This window comes from Bos indicus, chromosome 20, assembly GCF_029378745.1.
Source record: "Bos indicus isolate NIAB-ARS_2022 breed Sahiwal x Tharparkar chromosome 20, NIAB-ARS_B.indTharparkar_mat_pri_1.0, whole genome shotgun sequence".
NCBI classification, from domain to species: Eukaryota; Metazoa; Chordata; class Mammalia; order Artiodactyla; family Bovidae; genus Bos; species Bos indicus.
Window position 1 is genome coordinate 27,696,118 of NC_091779.1, and position 14,997 is coordinate 27,711,114.

Genomic DNA, 14,997 nt, shown 5'->3' on the forward strand with positions numbered 1-14,997 from the left:
ATCAGGCTGAAGCCATATTGCTTTTCATGACCTAGCCACAGAAGTCACATGGCCTCTTATCTACTTCATCCTATTGGTCACACACACAGCCAGCGCTGATTGGCAGTGGGAGGTGATCAAACATGAACATTCTCATCAAGAAGTGTGAATCATTGGGGGCCATCCTGGGAGCTGGCTACCTCAGTTGAAATGTAACAGGAAATTTATAGACCCTGAAAATATGTTATATTAAAACAAAGTAAGAAGCAGAAGGAATTATGGAGAAAATACGTTTATAAATTTAAAATATGTGAGTGCAAACCCACAATATACATCTTCTAAGAATGCATTTAAATAAAGGGTTATGTCTCAAGCATTTTAAAATGACTGGTTATAGGAAAAGAAGCAGAATGAACATGAGGAATGGTAATACAGTTTAAAAACAAACTATTTTGTTATTCTTAAATGTTTAATTTGAATATAGTTTTACACTTACATGTAAAATTCATATTTTGAAACTGTACACACATAGCAATATGTAAATACCATTGGAAGATGGAGGGAGATTACAACTTTGTTACTTTTTTAAGAGTGAAAATTTCAGGTAGCATGAAATTCTCCCAATGGAAGTTTACTTCAGTTCCTATTCAAACAGTTAATGGTGTTTGGTCAGGAGCTTTGATTAAAGTTTCTCATTTGTTGAAGACTGGCCAATGTCTGGCTCATAATCCACATCAAACTCTTAGGCATGCTGATTTCCTGTGTTCAGTTACTTGTATTGTGTACATGTACAATTTGAAGATAATAAATATTAATGACATATTTTGCATATAAGAAATTCCTATAAATTCATTTAGGTACCATTATTCACCATTTGGATATTTAATTTACAGATTCATCATTTATTTGAAAGAATAAACATTCATAAATAAATGATAAAAGATTTGTGGATTGTAAGGACATATATCTCAACTTGAATTTTTAAATTAAAGTTATTTTTCTTAAAAAAGTGACAATTTATGTAAGATGATAATATATTTTCTTATCTTTAAAAGATTTAAATGAAAACTTTCCCATTTGCACTATGCTTCTCTCATTTTAAATGTATAGTTTCACAGAGAATTATAACAAGAGCTTACCAATTATTTATACATGTATATATTATCTTAATTCCTCTACCTTTTTAAACCTCTGCATTCAATTCTCTTTAGAAATTCCTTAGTTTGACAGTTGGCAACTAGTCAATGCTGAACCAACTTCCTGCAAAAGGACATTATTTTGCATGTCCTTGGAGACTGGATAATTAATGTGTAATGTTCTACTTAAAACTCTAATTAAGTTTAAATTAAATTTCTTTGGGGTTTTAGTAGAGAAGGAAACATTTTGGTGCCTTTTTCACTTAAATGTTATATTTACCAGCCTGTCTGAGCCAAACTACCTTCATTTATATGTACTTAATGTTGTTTTAATGTTGGCATTTGGTCTGGAAATGAAGAAAACTTTGTTGTTGTTTTTTTTTCCTACCCTCCATTACAGTTGTTTCACTTTAGTTTGTGCTACAGATATTATAAAATAAATAAGACATTTGTCATTTACTATTTATCCTTTTCTAGAAACTAGAAAAGTACTGTTTACTCTTTCCTCATAACTTTAAACACTATATATTAAGCCTTATTTTCAAGAGCTTTTCTTTCTGTTCATCAAGCAGTCTAGTTCCTACAAATGTAAATATTTTTGTTTTCTTTATCACCCTTACTTTTTCCTTTCTGTTCCCTGGACACCGCTTCTGTTCTGAGGACCCATCCTGTGGATATGCAAGTCCATCAACGGTAGGACTGAAGTTCCCCACCTGTCTGTCTCACACTTAAATATATACTCCATGCCTATTTTGTGAGGTACTACAGTATTCTGAACTTGAAGTGTTTTCAAATTAATCTCTACAAATTGTTGTCTATTCTCTAAGTCATGTCTGACTCTTATGCGACCCCATGGATTATAACCCTCCAGACTGCTGTCCAATATTCCCAGGCAAGAATACTAGAGTGGGTTTCTATTTCTTTCTCCAGGGGATCTTTCTGACCCAGGGATCAAACCCAAGTCTCCTGTGTCTCCTGCATTGGCAGACGGATTTTTTGCCACTGAACTACCAGGGAGATCCCTACATTCAAATAAGCTATATTAATTTTAGCCACTCTATACTTTGCCTCCTTTTCTGCCCACAATTTTCAGAATTGGGAAAGAATTTTAATTTACAATTTGTCAATTTACATTTATTCCATAGGGTTTCTCAGGTGGTGCAATGGTAAACCCAAGAAAAAATTTTACTTAAAAAATATCTGTAGTTGGTAATTTGTAGTATTCAAAGAGTCTACATAAAGCAAACATTTACTGATCATAAACTGGTGCATTTAATAAATCTTCAAGGTGTTGATCTGTCATGGCTAGTGCGACTGAATGGTGACTATTTCTGGAATAAACAGGTCAGCTAGTTTATAGTCATTTTCAGTTTTGGCTTCAGCATCTATACTTTCATCAAGAGTTTGAAAAAAAATTGGATTTTGCTATTTTTTATTGTATTGTAGCCAAATCTTTGATAGGAAATAAATGAGAAGTTCTGAATTAATTGTGGTCTCTGCCAGGACTGAAAGATTTAAGAAAGTGATATAAATGATGTTGTATTTCATGTATATCACTATTGTTCTTTATAACCTATGTTTAAAAAAAGTGTTCAGTTTTTAAAGCATATAGGGCTCAGAACACTGATCTAATATACATGCTTATTACTGCTATAAAATAAATAATTAAAACAGAAATTAAAAAACCACTCTTTTTTTTTTTCATGAATCTGCACCATTATTGGGAGATAAATTATGCCATCCATGATAGTTATTTTGTAGCAAAGTAAATATAGGGGCAAATCAATTTAAAATAATACCTATTAATATATAATACTTTTAAAAACAATTGCAGTATTACAATTTTTGGAAGTAAAAATAATGTTGTAATTTTTAGTTTCATAAGAATTTATCTTGACTTTTTTGGTCAATAATTTATCTAATAAATATTTGTCAACTAGAAAGCTAAAATAAGGATGTTTTTGTTTAGCATTATGTGTTGATCTTAGTTTTAGCATTAGTCTTTAAGCCATTTATGAAGTGAAAGTGAAATTTTTAGCTGCTCAGTCACGTCAGACTCTTTGCAATACCATGGACTATAGCTCTCCAGGCTCTTCTGTCCATGGGATTCTCCAGGCAAGAATACTGGAGCAGGTTGTCATTCTGTTTTCCAGGGGATTTTACGATGCAGGAATTGAGCCCTCCCCCATTGCAGGCAAATTCTTTACCATCTGAGTCATCAGGGAAGCCCTTAAGACATGCATACTATACTTTTAAAAAATAACCATGTAATTAAATTTATCTATATAGAAGAGAGAGAAAGGGAGAGACAGAGAGGGAGAGGGAGAGGAAGAAAGAATATGAATGTGTGCGTACTTGCAAAGGGTTTAAAGTAGTGAATAAATTTAAAATAAATTCAAAAATTAATTTGAATATTTAAAAGAAGGGGTTTCCTTAGTTTAAACAGTTTTGAATCTATTTGATGAAATTGTAATGGTTTACTGAAACAAATCATCCCTCAGAAGCTTCAGGAAGGCTTAGTTCTAGGAGCCCCATGATTATCAAAATTCACCAATGCGTGCTTAGTTCAGTTCAGTCATTCTGTCATGTTCAACTCTTTGCAACCCCATGGATTGCAGGATGCTAGGCTTCCCTGTCCATTGTGAACTCCCAGAGCTTACTCAAACTCATGTCCATAGAGTTGGTGATGCCACCCAACCATCTCATCCTCTGTCATCCCCTTTTCCTCCTGCCTTCAGTCTTTCCAAGCATCAGTGTCTTTTTGAATGAGTCAGTTCTTTGTATCAAGTGGCCAAAGTATTGGAGTTTCAGCTTCAGCATCAGTCCTTCCAATGAGTATTCAGGACTGATTTCCTTTAGGATTGACTGGTTGGATCTCCTTGCAGTCCAAGACTCTCAAGAGTCTTCTCCAACACCACAGTTCAAAAGCATCAATTTTGATATTTGGCAAAACTAATACAATTATGTAAAGTTTAAAAATAAAATAAAATTAGAAAAAAAAATAAAATTAAAAAAAAATTCTACAGGAAAAAAAAATAAAATAAAATAAAAAATATTCAGCTCAGAAATGTTTTAAGAGTTCACTTTCAAATAATTTAGTTAATGAGACAAGTTTAATATTACTGGTTTTATTTTTTGAAAGTTATGTCATCTATGATTTGTCATTATTAAGTAAAATACATAAGTATAAATGTTTACTTTACTTGAATATGTACTACCTAATCTTAAATAGATTCACTAATTAAATAAACTTATATTACTTCTACATAATGTTTAAGATTATGAAAAACATAAATTTGTGTTTACCCAGATTAAATTATTATTCCAATAAATTTATGTCAATAATAAAAAAACAAAAAACAAAAGCATCAATTTTTCAGCTGACATCCTTTATATAAAATGCTCATGTCCTTTATATAAAATGGCATAGTGTTTTCATCTAACTAATACCCCTTCTCCTGGATACTCATCTCTAGTTTACTTATAATACCTAATACAGTATAAATGCAAATAGTTGTAAAGACAGTGTAATTGCTATGTTAACAGTTGTCAAAGATGTGACAAATTCAAGCTTTTCTTTGGGAATTCTCTGCAATTTTCCCCCAAATCTTCTTGATGCACTGTTGATTGATTCTCAGGATACGAAAACCTTTCGACATGGTATGGAGAGGCATCTGTACTCATATTGCATCTTTGATTTTGTGTTGTTTTTTTTTTGCTCACACTTTATCATTTACTGTGTGTTTTCCTTTATATTCTTTAATTTCTAAAAAAAAAACTTTTGCACTCTTGTCTTTTCAATTAAATATAAATCTCTATTGCATGTGTCCTCCACAGAGTATACTCAGCACACAATGGCTTAATATTAATATATGTGGATTGACTAATTGAAGACTAGTCATATTTAATGATCATTTCTTTCTTTCATATAAAAGTATAATGTGTATAGTGTTGAATGATTTAAAATTTAATTATAATTTTTAAAAATAATATTTTCTGTATCATATACTTAAATTCTCAATTTTAAAATTGCTTTAGGACTGAATAACAAAATGAATACACAAGTGCATAGCATTTATATTGATACACAGATTTTGAATATGAAATTGATTGAATTTAATCATTACTACTCTGCTTTCATTCAAACAGATTTCAAAATATCTGGGAATTTTAAAAAATTAATTTGGTCTCAAAGTTCCTTATAAATATAATGTATGATATAAGATATATTAAAATTTTAAAAATGTACCATTTCTATTAATTTACATGAAATTAATTTTACAAAAAGTTGACTTTATATAAAAGGAATTTTTTTTGGTTGTGAGATTTCTGTTTTGTAGTTGTCTGTTTACTCTGGATTCATTGTGTTTCTTAGGTCCATGGTTTAATATTATTTATAAAAGATGAATTTTCTGTAACCATTATTTTATTCAAAATAGCAATCACTTTTAACAATCAAAAACAATATTTTCATGTTAATGATAACTAGTTCTGTGAACTGACTTTAATCTTTTTTAAAGTTGTAAGTTAGCAGATTATCAAAGGATTTTAAATTTTAGATCACCTTGTATTTGCAGGATGGCTACATTAAATAAATATATTTTTTTGCTTATCTGTGCTATTTTTGGGGTTACTTTTTAATGTTTCTTCTACTTCACTAATTGTTGTCAACTATGTGTAATCTGCTGACTAACCTATCTCTTATATATATATTCTCAATTTAAATTACTGTATTCTTTCATTCTAGTAGTCCTATTTATGTTTGTTTTTCTTTGATCCTTTTCTAATCTACCCTGATATTTTTTGTTACAATCTCTTGTTCTTTAATCAGACTTTTGATTCTCTCACTTTTAATTTCTTTAAAGATATCAAGTATTTCTTTCACATTCTGTTTCTGATCATTGTATTCACAGTTTTTGTGGGAATGTTTTTGCAGTTGCTATATCTGTTGATGTTTTCTCATTTGTTCTGCAACGTTCATTTCTAAATTGGTGTTCTTTGTAATTTTATCTGAGAATTCCTCACGACCAGGACTGATATCATTTCTTCCCAGAAAGTAGTTGTGTGTGTTTCCTCCATGCACTTAATGACTGTTGACCCAGGACTACTATCATCCTAATTCAGAGTTTTCAGATTCTGAGGATGAAAGAATTCTGGAGGCAGGCCTAAATAAGGGCTCTGTTAGTGGGCATTTTTTGGGAAGAATTTCATTATTTTTCTTCCACTTGGAGCCAAGATCAGCCAAACAAAACTTCCCTCCATATCCCTCTGTGAGGAAGGTTTTTTCCTAGTTTTCCCAGAGAAAGTATTACCTTTGGGGATCCTAACTTTATGCAGAAGTCTCTGTTTTAATCTCTCCATTCATGAGTCCTGGGTTTGTCTTCTGACCACTATGGTGCCTATTAAAAATAGAGTTCAGAGACACTAGGGCTTATCACATGCCCCCAGAAGATGTTCCAAAATGACTTGTCCTTTTGAATTTGAGCTTTTTCATTGCTTCTGGTCTTGGAGGACATTCCTGATTTTCCTACCATCTCTAGCAATGTTGTTCAGTCACTAAGTTGTGTCCAACTCTTTGTTACCCCATGGACTGCAGCACACCAGACTTTCCTGTCCTTCACTATCTCCTGGAGTTTATTCAAACTCATGTCCACTGAGTAGGTGATACCATCCAACCATCTCATCTTCTGTCACCCCTTTCTGCTCCTGCCCTCAATCTTTCCCAGCATCAGGGTCTTCTCCAATGAGTTGGTTCTTGGCATCAAGTGGTCAAAGTCATGGAGCTTCAGCTTCAACATCAGTTCTTCCAATGAATAGTAATTTTTTCCAGCAAACTTTTGAAAAATAGTTCAGCTTCATTCAAAATTTTAGGCAATCTGTATTGACACACATTTTGCTGAAAATGGAGACCTGAGACAAATATTTTGCAATAATTCATTGAGTGTTTTTACTAATTGAAATGCAAATCTTTTTTAGCATTAATAATAATTGTCTCAAAGTTACTAATAGCACAGACTTCCTTATTATAACAGAATTAATTTTTCTAGGTTAGAATTATTATTTTTTATTATTTCTTTCCTATACATTTAACTAAGCCAATTAAATGCATTAAAACTAAACTGTGGTCCTAAATGAAAAAAGTTTTTTTTTTTTTTGACTATCAATCTAAATATTTTATTTTCTAATCTTTTAAAAAAATATTGCGTGAGCATAATTTGACCTTGTTTTGTAAGATAAAGGAAGAAAATTATGCATTTAAGAAGATTATTGTTAAGAGTCCTACAACTTCAAATTAACTGCTTCACATTCTCTTTTAATCAATATTCTTTCATACTTTCCTGTCATACTGCAAATTTCCAGATTCTATAGGGTAAAACAAATCCACGTCGATTCACTATGCAGTGAAAAGAAGCAAAAGTGAACTTTATTTTAACCGTGAAACTGTAGCATTCCATAACTTGCAGATTATAATGTGTATTACAATGCTAAATATCTAATAATCTCTTGTCAGCTTTTTGAACAGAAAATATCTTTGCTAATTTATATTAGATTGAGGTCTTTGTTTTAGGGAGGGGATAAGAAGAGTTTTGAAGACATTTTTCAGGACTCTAGATTTATGAATTCTTCTGTTTACCAGATTTACCATGCAATCTCTAATCTCTAGAAAACTTCAATTTAACATGTCATCTAAAAGATATTAGACACTGACATTTTCTGATTTCAGTGCTGCAGCCAGAATGCCATGCATCTTGTGGTGCCTAGAAAACTACAGTGTTCGTGTATTTTGATGAGAGGTTCCTTTCATATCCGTTTGTCTCTCTTTTTTTTAAACTCTATGTGTTGTGCTGTGTTTAGTCACTCAGTCGTGTCTGACTCTTTGCAACCCCATAGACTGTAGCCTGCCAGGCTCTTCTGTCCATAGGGATTCTCCGGGAAAGAATACTGGATTGGGTTGCCATGCCCTCCTCCAAGGGATCTTTCCAACCCAGGGACTGAACCCAGGTCTCCTGCATTGCAGGCAGATTCTTTAACATCTGAGCCATCAGGGAAGCCCTTTAAACTCTGTGCATAAAAACAATAGAAAATGTGATAACATATTTTTAGCAGTTTGAAATTGTATTGATTTATATATGAATACTAAACATAGAATGTCTGTTTTTCTTTTTATAATTATGTATATATCCTTTGAAGTTTATTTTTTACTATTAAATATGTCTTCTTTAAGGGTTCTGATTAAGATTCAGAGATGATTGTATTTTGGGTTTTTCCCCAGTGCCTTGAATTTAGTAGTCTTTGCTTCATATATGCTACTTCAGAGAGTTTGCATGCTATTCATGTTGGGTAATAACACTATAATCAACTTCACAATATTTGCTAATTTTCTTCTAAGAATTGGGCTTAAAATTCCATACTTTCAAGATGTGAAACTGCCCATGGTATGAAATAAAATCTCCAGGGTAAAGGCATTTTAAAGTGTTATAAGATTATATTTCATTTTACAATGTCAAAAGATCCATGGAAAAATTATTCATAACAGCTAAGAAGTATGACCTTTAAATTAGTCACATGAAATTCTAGGCATGAACATTAAAATTACCTCATGACCAACCTTTCCCTGCAATAAATAAATGCCATAGTCAAATTTCAAAAGCTGCTAAATTGTGAAGATCTTTAAAGAACTGTTCTGATTTTACGTGGAAAGTGATTCTAGAAAAGAAATGAATTGTAAAGTTTTGAATTAAGTGTTGAGAATGGAATAGTCTGGCTCTTAATTCTTGAATGTGGACACTCTTATGATGTTCTTTAAGATGTTTTTCTAGTAGTGGTCATGGCTGTGAACCACAGTCATCTATGGTCTCTTGCTTGGTTTTCCTTGTTATCAAAATGAATTTTAAGGTTGGTAGGCAAAGATTCAAAGTATATTATTTGGCTAAAGCAAAATTAATAGATATGTGAATGATTAACCTTGGCAGAAATCATGGATCTCACCATTTTACTCACTTGCCTAAAAACCCTTCTGAATTTCCCCATTTCCTCCTGCCTACAGTTTGCCAGGTTGTGAGCCCAAAAGGATCTCCATGAACTTGTTTCCACCCACCCACTGATCTGGCCTCCATGCTTCTATCTCTTTCTGTTCTTCACCTCACTTTTAATACTTTATTAAAGCCAAATGTTATGCAACTCTGCATATAAATCATACTGTTTCATGCCACTCCACCTTGCTCACCCTCTTCTATTTGCTTGCAGTGTCCTTTCCAAAGAGTGGTGTTGTAACGTAGTACTCGAGAATGTAAATTGTGGAGTCAGGCACACAGGTTGATTTTTAAGTCTTAACTCTGGATCTTATGAAAAGTCACTGACTCTCTCTAAACTTCAGTTACCTTATGTGTAAAAGGAATCCAAAAGTAACTCCTGTGTTTATATGATTTTATGGATGTGAAGGGATTAGTAAGGGTTGATCATATAGTAAGGACTCTATAATTAATAGCTTTATATCCAGTTTATTGAGGAGTCATTGAATGAGCTTATGTTTCAATAACTGATGCAAACTGTGTTCTAATAGAGCCTCCTTTTTCTGGGAATGTAATGGGTTCCCTTAATGGGCCATCTTAGTCCAGTTCTGCAGTTTTTCATTGATCTCTGTTTATTCAAACAGTTTCACTTAAATTCTTAAGACTCAGCACTGTTTGCTTTAAGACTTTAACTTCATAATTGATTCAACCCCCTCACCCCTCACCCTGTGCAAGTTTACTTCAAGTGAAGAGGTGAGACTGCTAGTTTGCTTGTGTGCATTCTCTTAGGCACACATGCATGCACACACTCAGCCCTTTTCCTTGAATTACCTCCTTAACTGTTAGAGGCAAAGGAAGGCAAGATTTTAGTCTTGTAGTCTCCTATTTGGTTGGCTATACTGCTGTTTTAGCCTGTTTAATGAGCTTGCTGTGGACAGATGTTGTTTCCAAGAGGACCCAATGAAGAGGTTCTTCCTAAAAACTCCCCAACATTTTGTGATTGCACCCACCCTCCACCCCACCCAACCAGCCAGTTGTCTCAGATTCCTCTGGTTCTCATGAATGTGTCTCTTTGCACCATGCTCTGGTTGTCCCATCTAGTATAACACACAATCTCATCTAACTTCCAGGACCTTTCACTATTCCTTCCCCTCTCCTCAGTTTTGGGTTTACTTTTCCCTTTAGGATCCACTATCCTATGTTCTGGGTGACTTAGAACTCAAGAGTGAAGGAAGTGGTATTGGATTCACTTCTAGAAGTGCCCCAGTGTGATGTCTCTTTCTGTCCTCTTCAGATCCTGGGCCTAAATACATATACTGATACCACCAGGTGATAAGTGATTCCTTTGGGCCCTTTTCCTCTTTGCTTGGAAGGGGAAGGCACTGCTCTTCTACAGGGACTTTAGAGGAGAGAACTACTTCCTTCATGGGAGAAGGCTTTTACCTTATTTACAAGGGTTGGAGTGAAGCTGGTGTGAAATGGCTCTCATCCAGTGGAGAGGTGGCTGATCTGAACAGGTCGTGATTCTTCTGAATCTGTAGCTTAGGGTACTTAAAGCCTGGTATTCTTAATCATGATCCTTAGGATCTGATTCCATTGGGAGTATCAGCATCATCTTCTTACATTTTTATTTTGCTCTATCCGACCATAATATTATCTCAGAAGTCTTCCCTAAAGCCCAAGTACGGTTCCTTTTCTTTGCTTCTACATCATTCTTGATCTTAGCATTTACCATGTTAATCGAGCATTTCAGTATTCTCTAAGCTCTATGTTGTATTTCAGCCTGTGTTCCCAGGCAGGAATGATGTAACCCAAGTAATCCTTGGCTGTGTCAGTACAGGTACAACTGGGCAGGACATTTACTGCCCAGGCTTCTCTTTGTCTTAGCATGGGATGACTGTGGGGATGTGCCAACTCTTATGCACAGGAAACCTGAATATTCCTGAAATTAATGTAGTGGAAGCACCCTTGATGTGTGACTGGAGCTGATAGATAAATGTTTCACCTTTTCAACCCTTGGGGCTGACAGTTCTGAAATATATTTCATAAGGCTCCTTAGATGATCCCAGAATCATCACGGTCTCCATCCTGTACCTTTCCTACCTTGGATCATGAGTGGGTGGTAGTCACTCAGTCATGTCTGACTCTTTATGACCCCATGGACTGTAGACCGCCAGGCTTCTCTGTCCTTGGGATTCTCCAGGCAAGAATACTGGAGTGGGTTGCCATTTCCTTCTCCAACCTGGGATCATGTGTCCATAGAAATTGCTAATACTCAAGCCTTCATCCAAAGCTATGACTTGGAGAGAACTCAGCTGAGTCACCATATTATATTGAAATAATTTGATTTTGGTAGGATGTGCTCACCATTACACTGTAAACTACTTTCATATCTCAGCACTGTCCCTGACACATAGCCTGCTGCTGCTGCTAAGTCGCTTCAGTCGTGTCTGACTCTGTGCGACCCCATAGATGGCAGCCCACCAGGCTCCCCTGTCACTGGGATTCTCAAGGCAAGAACACTGGAGTGGGTTGCCATTTCCTTCTCCAAAGCATGAAAGTGAAAAGTGAAAGTGAAGTCGCTTAGTCATGTCCGACTCTTAGCAACTCCATGGACTGTAGCCTATGAGGTTCCTCCATCCATGGGACTTTCCAGGCAAGAGTACTGGAGTGGGTTGCCATTGCCTTCTCTGACACATAGCCTACACTTCATCAATTTTTGTTGAATTCGCATCATTTACAACTTACTCTTTCAAACAAGTTAAGTGACTATTGTCATTCTTCTAACCTATGTAAGGACCAAGTTCAGATGATCATATCCATCCACAGTCTTGAAAGCCTAATTCTCAGCTTTCCACAAATATATTGGGTGAATAAGTTTTCTTGAAAATCCTTGAATTCTGCCTAGATTCATAATATCTTAGCAATGTCAGTTCAGTTCAGTTCAGTCGCTCAGCCATGTCCGACTCTTTGCGACCCCATGAATTGCAGCACGCCAGGCCTCCCTGTCCATCACCAACTCCTGGAGTTCACCCAAACTCATGTCCATCAAGTCAGTGATGCCATCCAGCCATCTCATCCTCTGTCGTCCCCTTCTCCTCCTGCCTCCAATCCCTCCCAGCATCAGAGTCTTTTTCAATGAGTCAACTCTTCACATGAGGTGGCCAAAATATTGGAGTTTCAGTTTCAGCATCAGTCCTTCCAAAGAATACCCAGGACTGATCTCCTTTAGAATGGACTGGTTGGATCTCCTTGCAGTCCAAGGGAATCTCAAGAGTCTTCTCCAACACAATGTCTATAATATAAATTTACCTTACTTAGCTAGAATTTATTCTCTACTGTGGTTAGAGCATGAAATTAGATACTTAGAGGTGAAAAAAAATGGATTCCTTGGTTTGGAGGGCTTTGGGTCCATGAAAGATGCAAGACCTGCTCATTCTGGAGAGCAATGTGAGTATATACAATATTATGAGCAATCAGAAAGTGTAAAATAATGTGGTATTTATTGAAAGTTGTGCACACATTGTTCTAAGAGGATCTCAAATCCTTTTAGTCTGGGGTCATCCACTTTATATTCTACATAGTAGTTTGATCAGTTGATCTAAGTGTTTATCTATATCAATGCTGCTGTTAATATCACTTTGTAAACTGGGCAAAGCCTCCTCTGATAATTTCAAAGCTAAAAATTATGTTTTCCTAAAATAAAAGTCTCTTCTCTTTAGCACCAAATGATATAATTTTCTGGATGGAAAATCAATACATTAAAAGTGTGTCTCTGAAATGAGGTCATCCTGCATTCTTAGAGAAGTTGAATACTGGACAAATTGATGAAATTTAATAATTCATCAGATCCAAATGAATGTCATATTTACCATGTTGCTTTCTTAGCTCAATAATTCTATTGTGATGTGCAAATAAAATGATCTACTCCTAAGATATACATATTAAACACATGCTGAGCATTTAGGAACATACACTATAAAGCTATTCTAAAAGAATCTGCTCTTAAAGTATGGCTTTTAATAGCATGCTTCATTCCCCTGGGGCTTCCCTTGTGGCTCTGTGGTAAAGAATCCTCCTGCCAGTGCAGGAGATGCAGGAGATACGGGTTCAATCCCTGGGTTGGAAAGATGCCCTGGAGAAGGAAATGGCAACCCACCCCAGTATTCTTGCCTGGAGAATCCCATGGACAGAAGAGCCTGGTGGGCTACAAAGAGTTGGACACAACTGAGTATGCACACATTCCCTTTATTTGTAAACTGGAAGATGTAGATTTAGGTGAGCAATAGGGCACATGCAAGTCTGGAGCTTGTGTTAACTCTCAAATAAGAATTCTGAAAACGGGAAAACTGTTCTGCATTACTGCAGAGAGGGAGTACCATTTTCTTGTACATAAAGGGAAACTTGATAATAATTTAAAATGAGTTATGTACTTGACAGTTTATGCCTTTAGCAGATTTTAGTATTCTTTCAATATTAAAATAAATAATGGATTTTGCTTAATTTGCTTTTCCAAGTAAGATCTCTATTTAACATGATCTCATGCTTACAAATGCATATATTTTTCTACACACAAAAATTTTAAATGTGATATTTTGTAGCTAATTTAAAAGAGTTGAGTTCTATAATAAAGCAATTAGATTATGATAATATGGTTTAGGTTATATTTTGGTTAGTGTGCAAATATGTTACCCAGCCTATATTTACAGGTTTTGTTATTAAAATGAACAATCTGTATATAAGTAACATGTTTTTTGTGCCAGTAGAATCCATTTCACTCTTTTAAATCAAGTCTTACATATTTTCCTAATACATTCAATGTTTTTTAGAAAAACTATAATGAGATCTTTGAATAATCACTTCTGAAATTGACAAAATTCTTTTAGTAGAGAGCAAGAAGAAATTAAACTGCAAATGTCAATAATGAATAATGAAGTATGAATAAGGAAGAAGCTATGTGTTAAAAAGGTGGTGTTTGGTGAAAGTATCTTTATCAAACTAGATAATTCAAAGACTTCGTTTCCTCTTGCTTATTTCCTCTGGCTATCTAAAGCTTTATTTTAGGAAAGGTAAGGAAATTTCTCTTGGATAAGAATCCTAATCTAAAAAAAAAAAAAAAAAAGAATCCTAATCTAGTAGAAATGCTTAATAATATCTAATTTATGACTACTTCATAGAGATAAGGTATGTTTTTTTAAAAAGTATGTTTTTAATCATTTATACACATCTTATATCTGTTATAATGTAAATAGAATGTGTCATGGCTCTATAAGGACACTAGAATCACCTGAAATAGTCTACAGTGCTGTTAAAAGTCTTAAAGGACAGTATTATTCAAACTTCAGCACCTGTTTTATTTCTCTCTCGCATTATTTAAATGTCACTGTGTTCTAGGACTATAGAACAGAAAACAATAATCGTATCTCACTTTTGAAGGTTGCCCGAAGTACACACAATAGCATGTCTAACTCATTATGTTTTGCTAGTTAATTAATAAAAGGAAATTTCACAGATAGGAACTATGCGTACTCAGTCGCTTCAGTCGTGTCTGACTCTTTGTCACCCTATGGACTAAAGCCTGCTAGGCTCCTCTGTCCAGAGGATTCTCAGACAAGAACAGTGGAGTGGGTTACCATGCCCTCCTTCAGGGCATCTTCTTGACGCAGGGATTGAACCGAGTCTTCCGTGTCTCTGGCGTTGCAGGAGGATTCTTTACCCACTGAGCCACCCAGGAAGCCCCTGATACTAACTTTATATTATATTATATAAAATAATATAATGAAAGCAAGAGTAGATAGCAAAAGATCTAGCTTGAACTCTTTATCAATTTAAAATTTATTTAGAAAAAATTAAGTGCTAAGAATTTTGAC

General features: G+C 34.6%; 1 long non-coding RNA gene across 1 annotated transcript in view; it reads left to right on the forward strand.

Moving 5' to 3' along the window:
- Window positions 1-1,755: 1,755 nt before the first annotated feature.
- The window catches only part of LOC139178059 (uncharacterized), a 129,584-nt gene continuing 116,342 nt past the window's right edge, over window positions 1,756-14,997 (forward strand). The window contains exon 1 of the long non-coding RNA XR_011562490.1: window positions 1,756-1,808. This is a non-coding gene — a long non-coding RNA (uncharacterized lncRNA). The remainder of the gene's footprint in view (window positions 1,809-14,997) is intronic.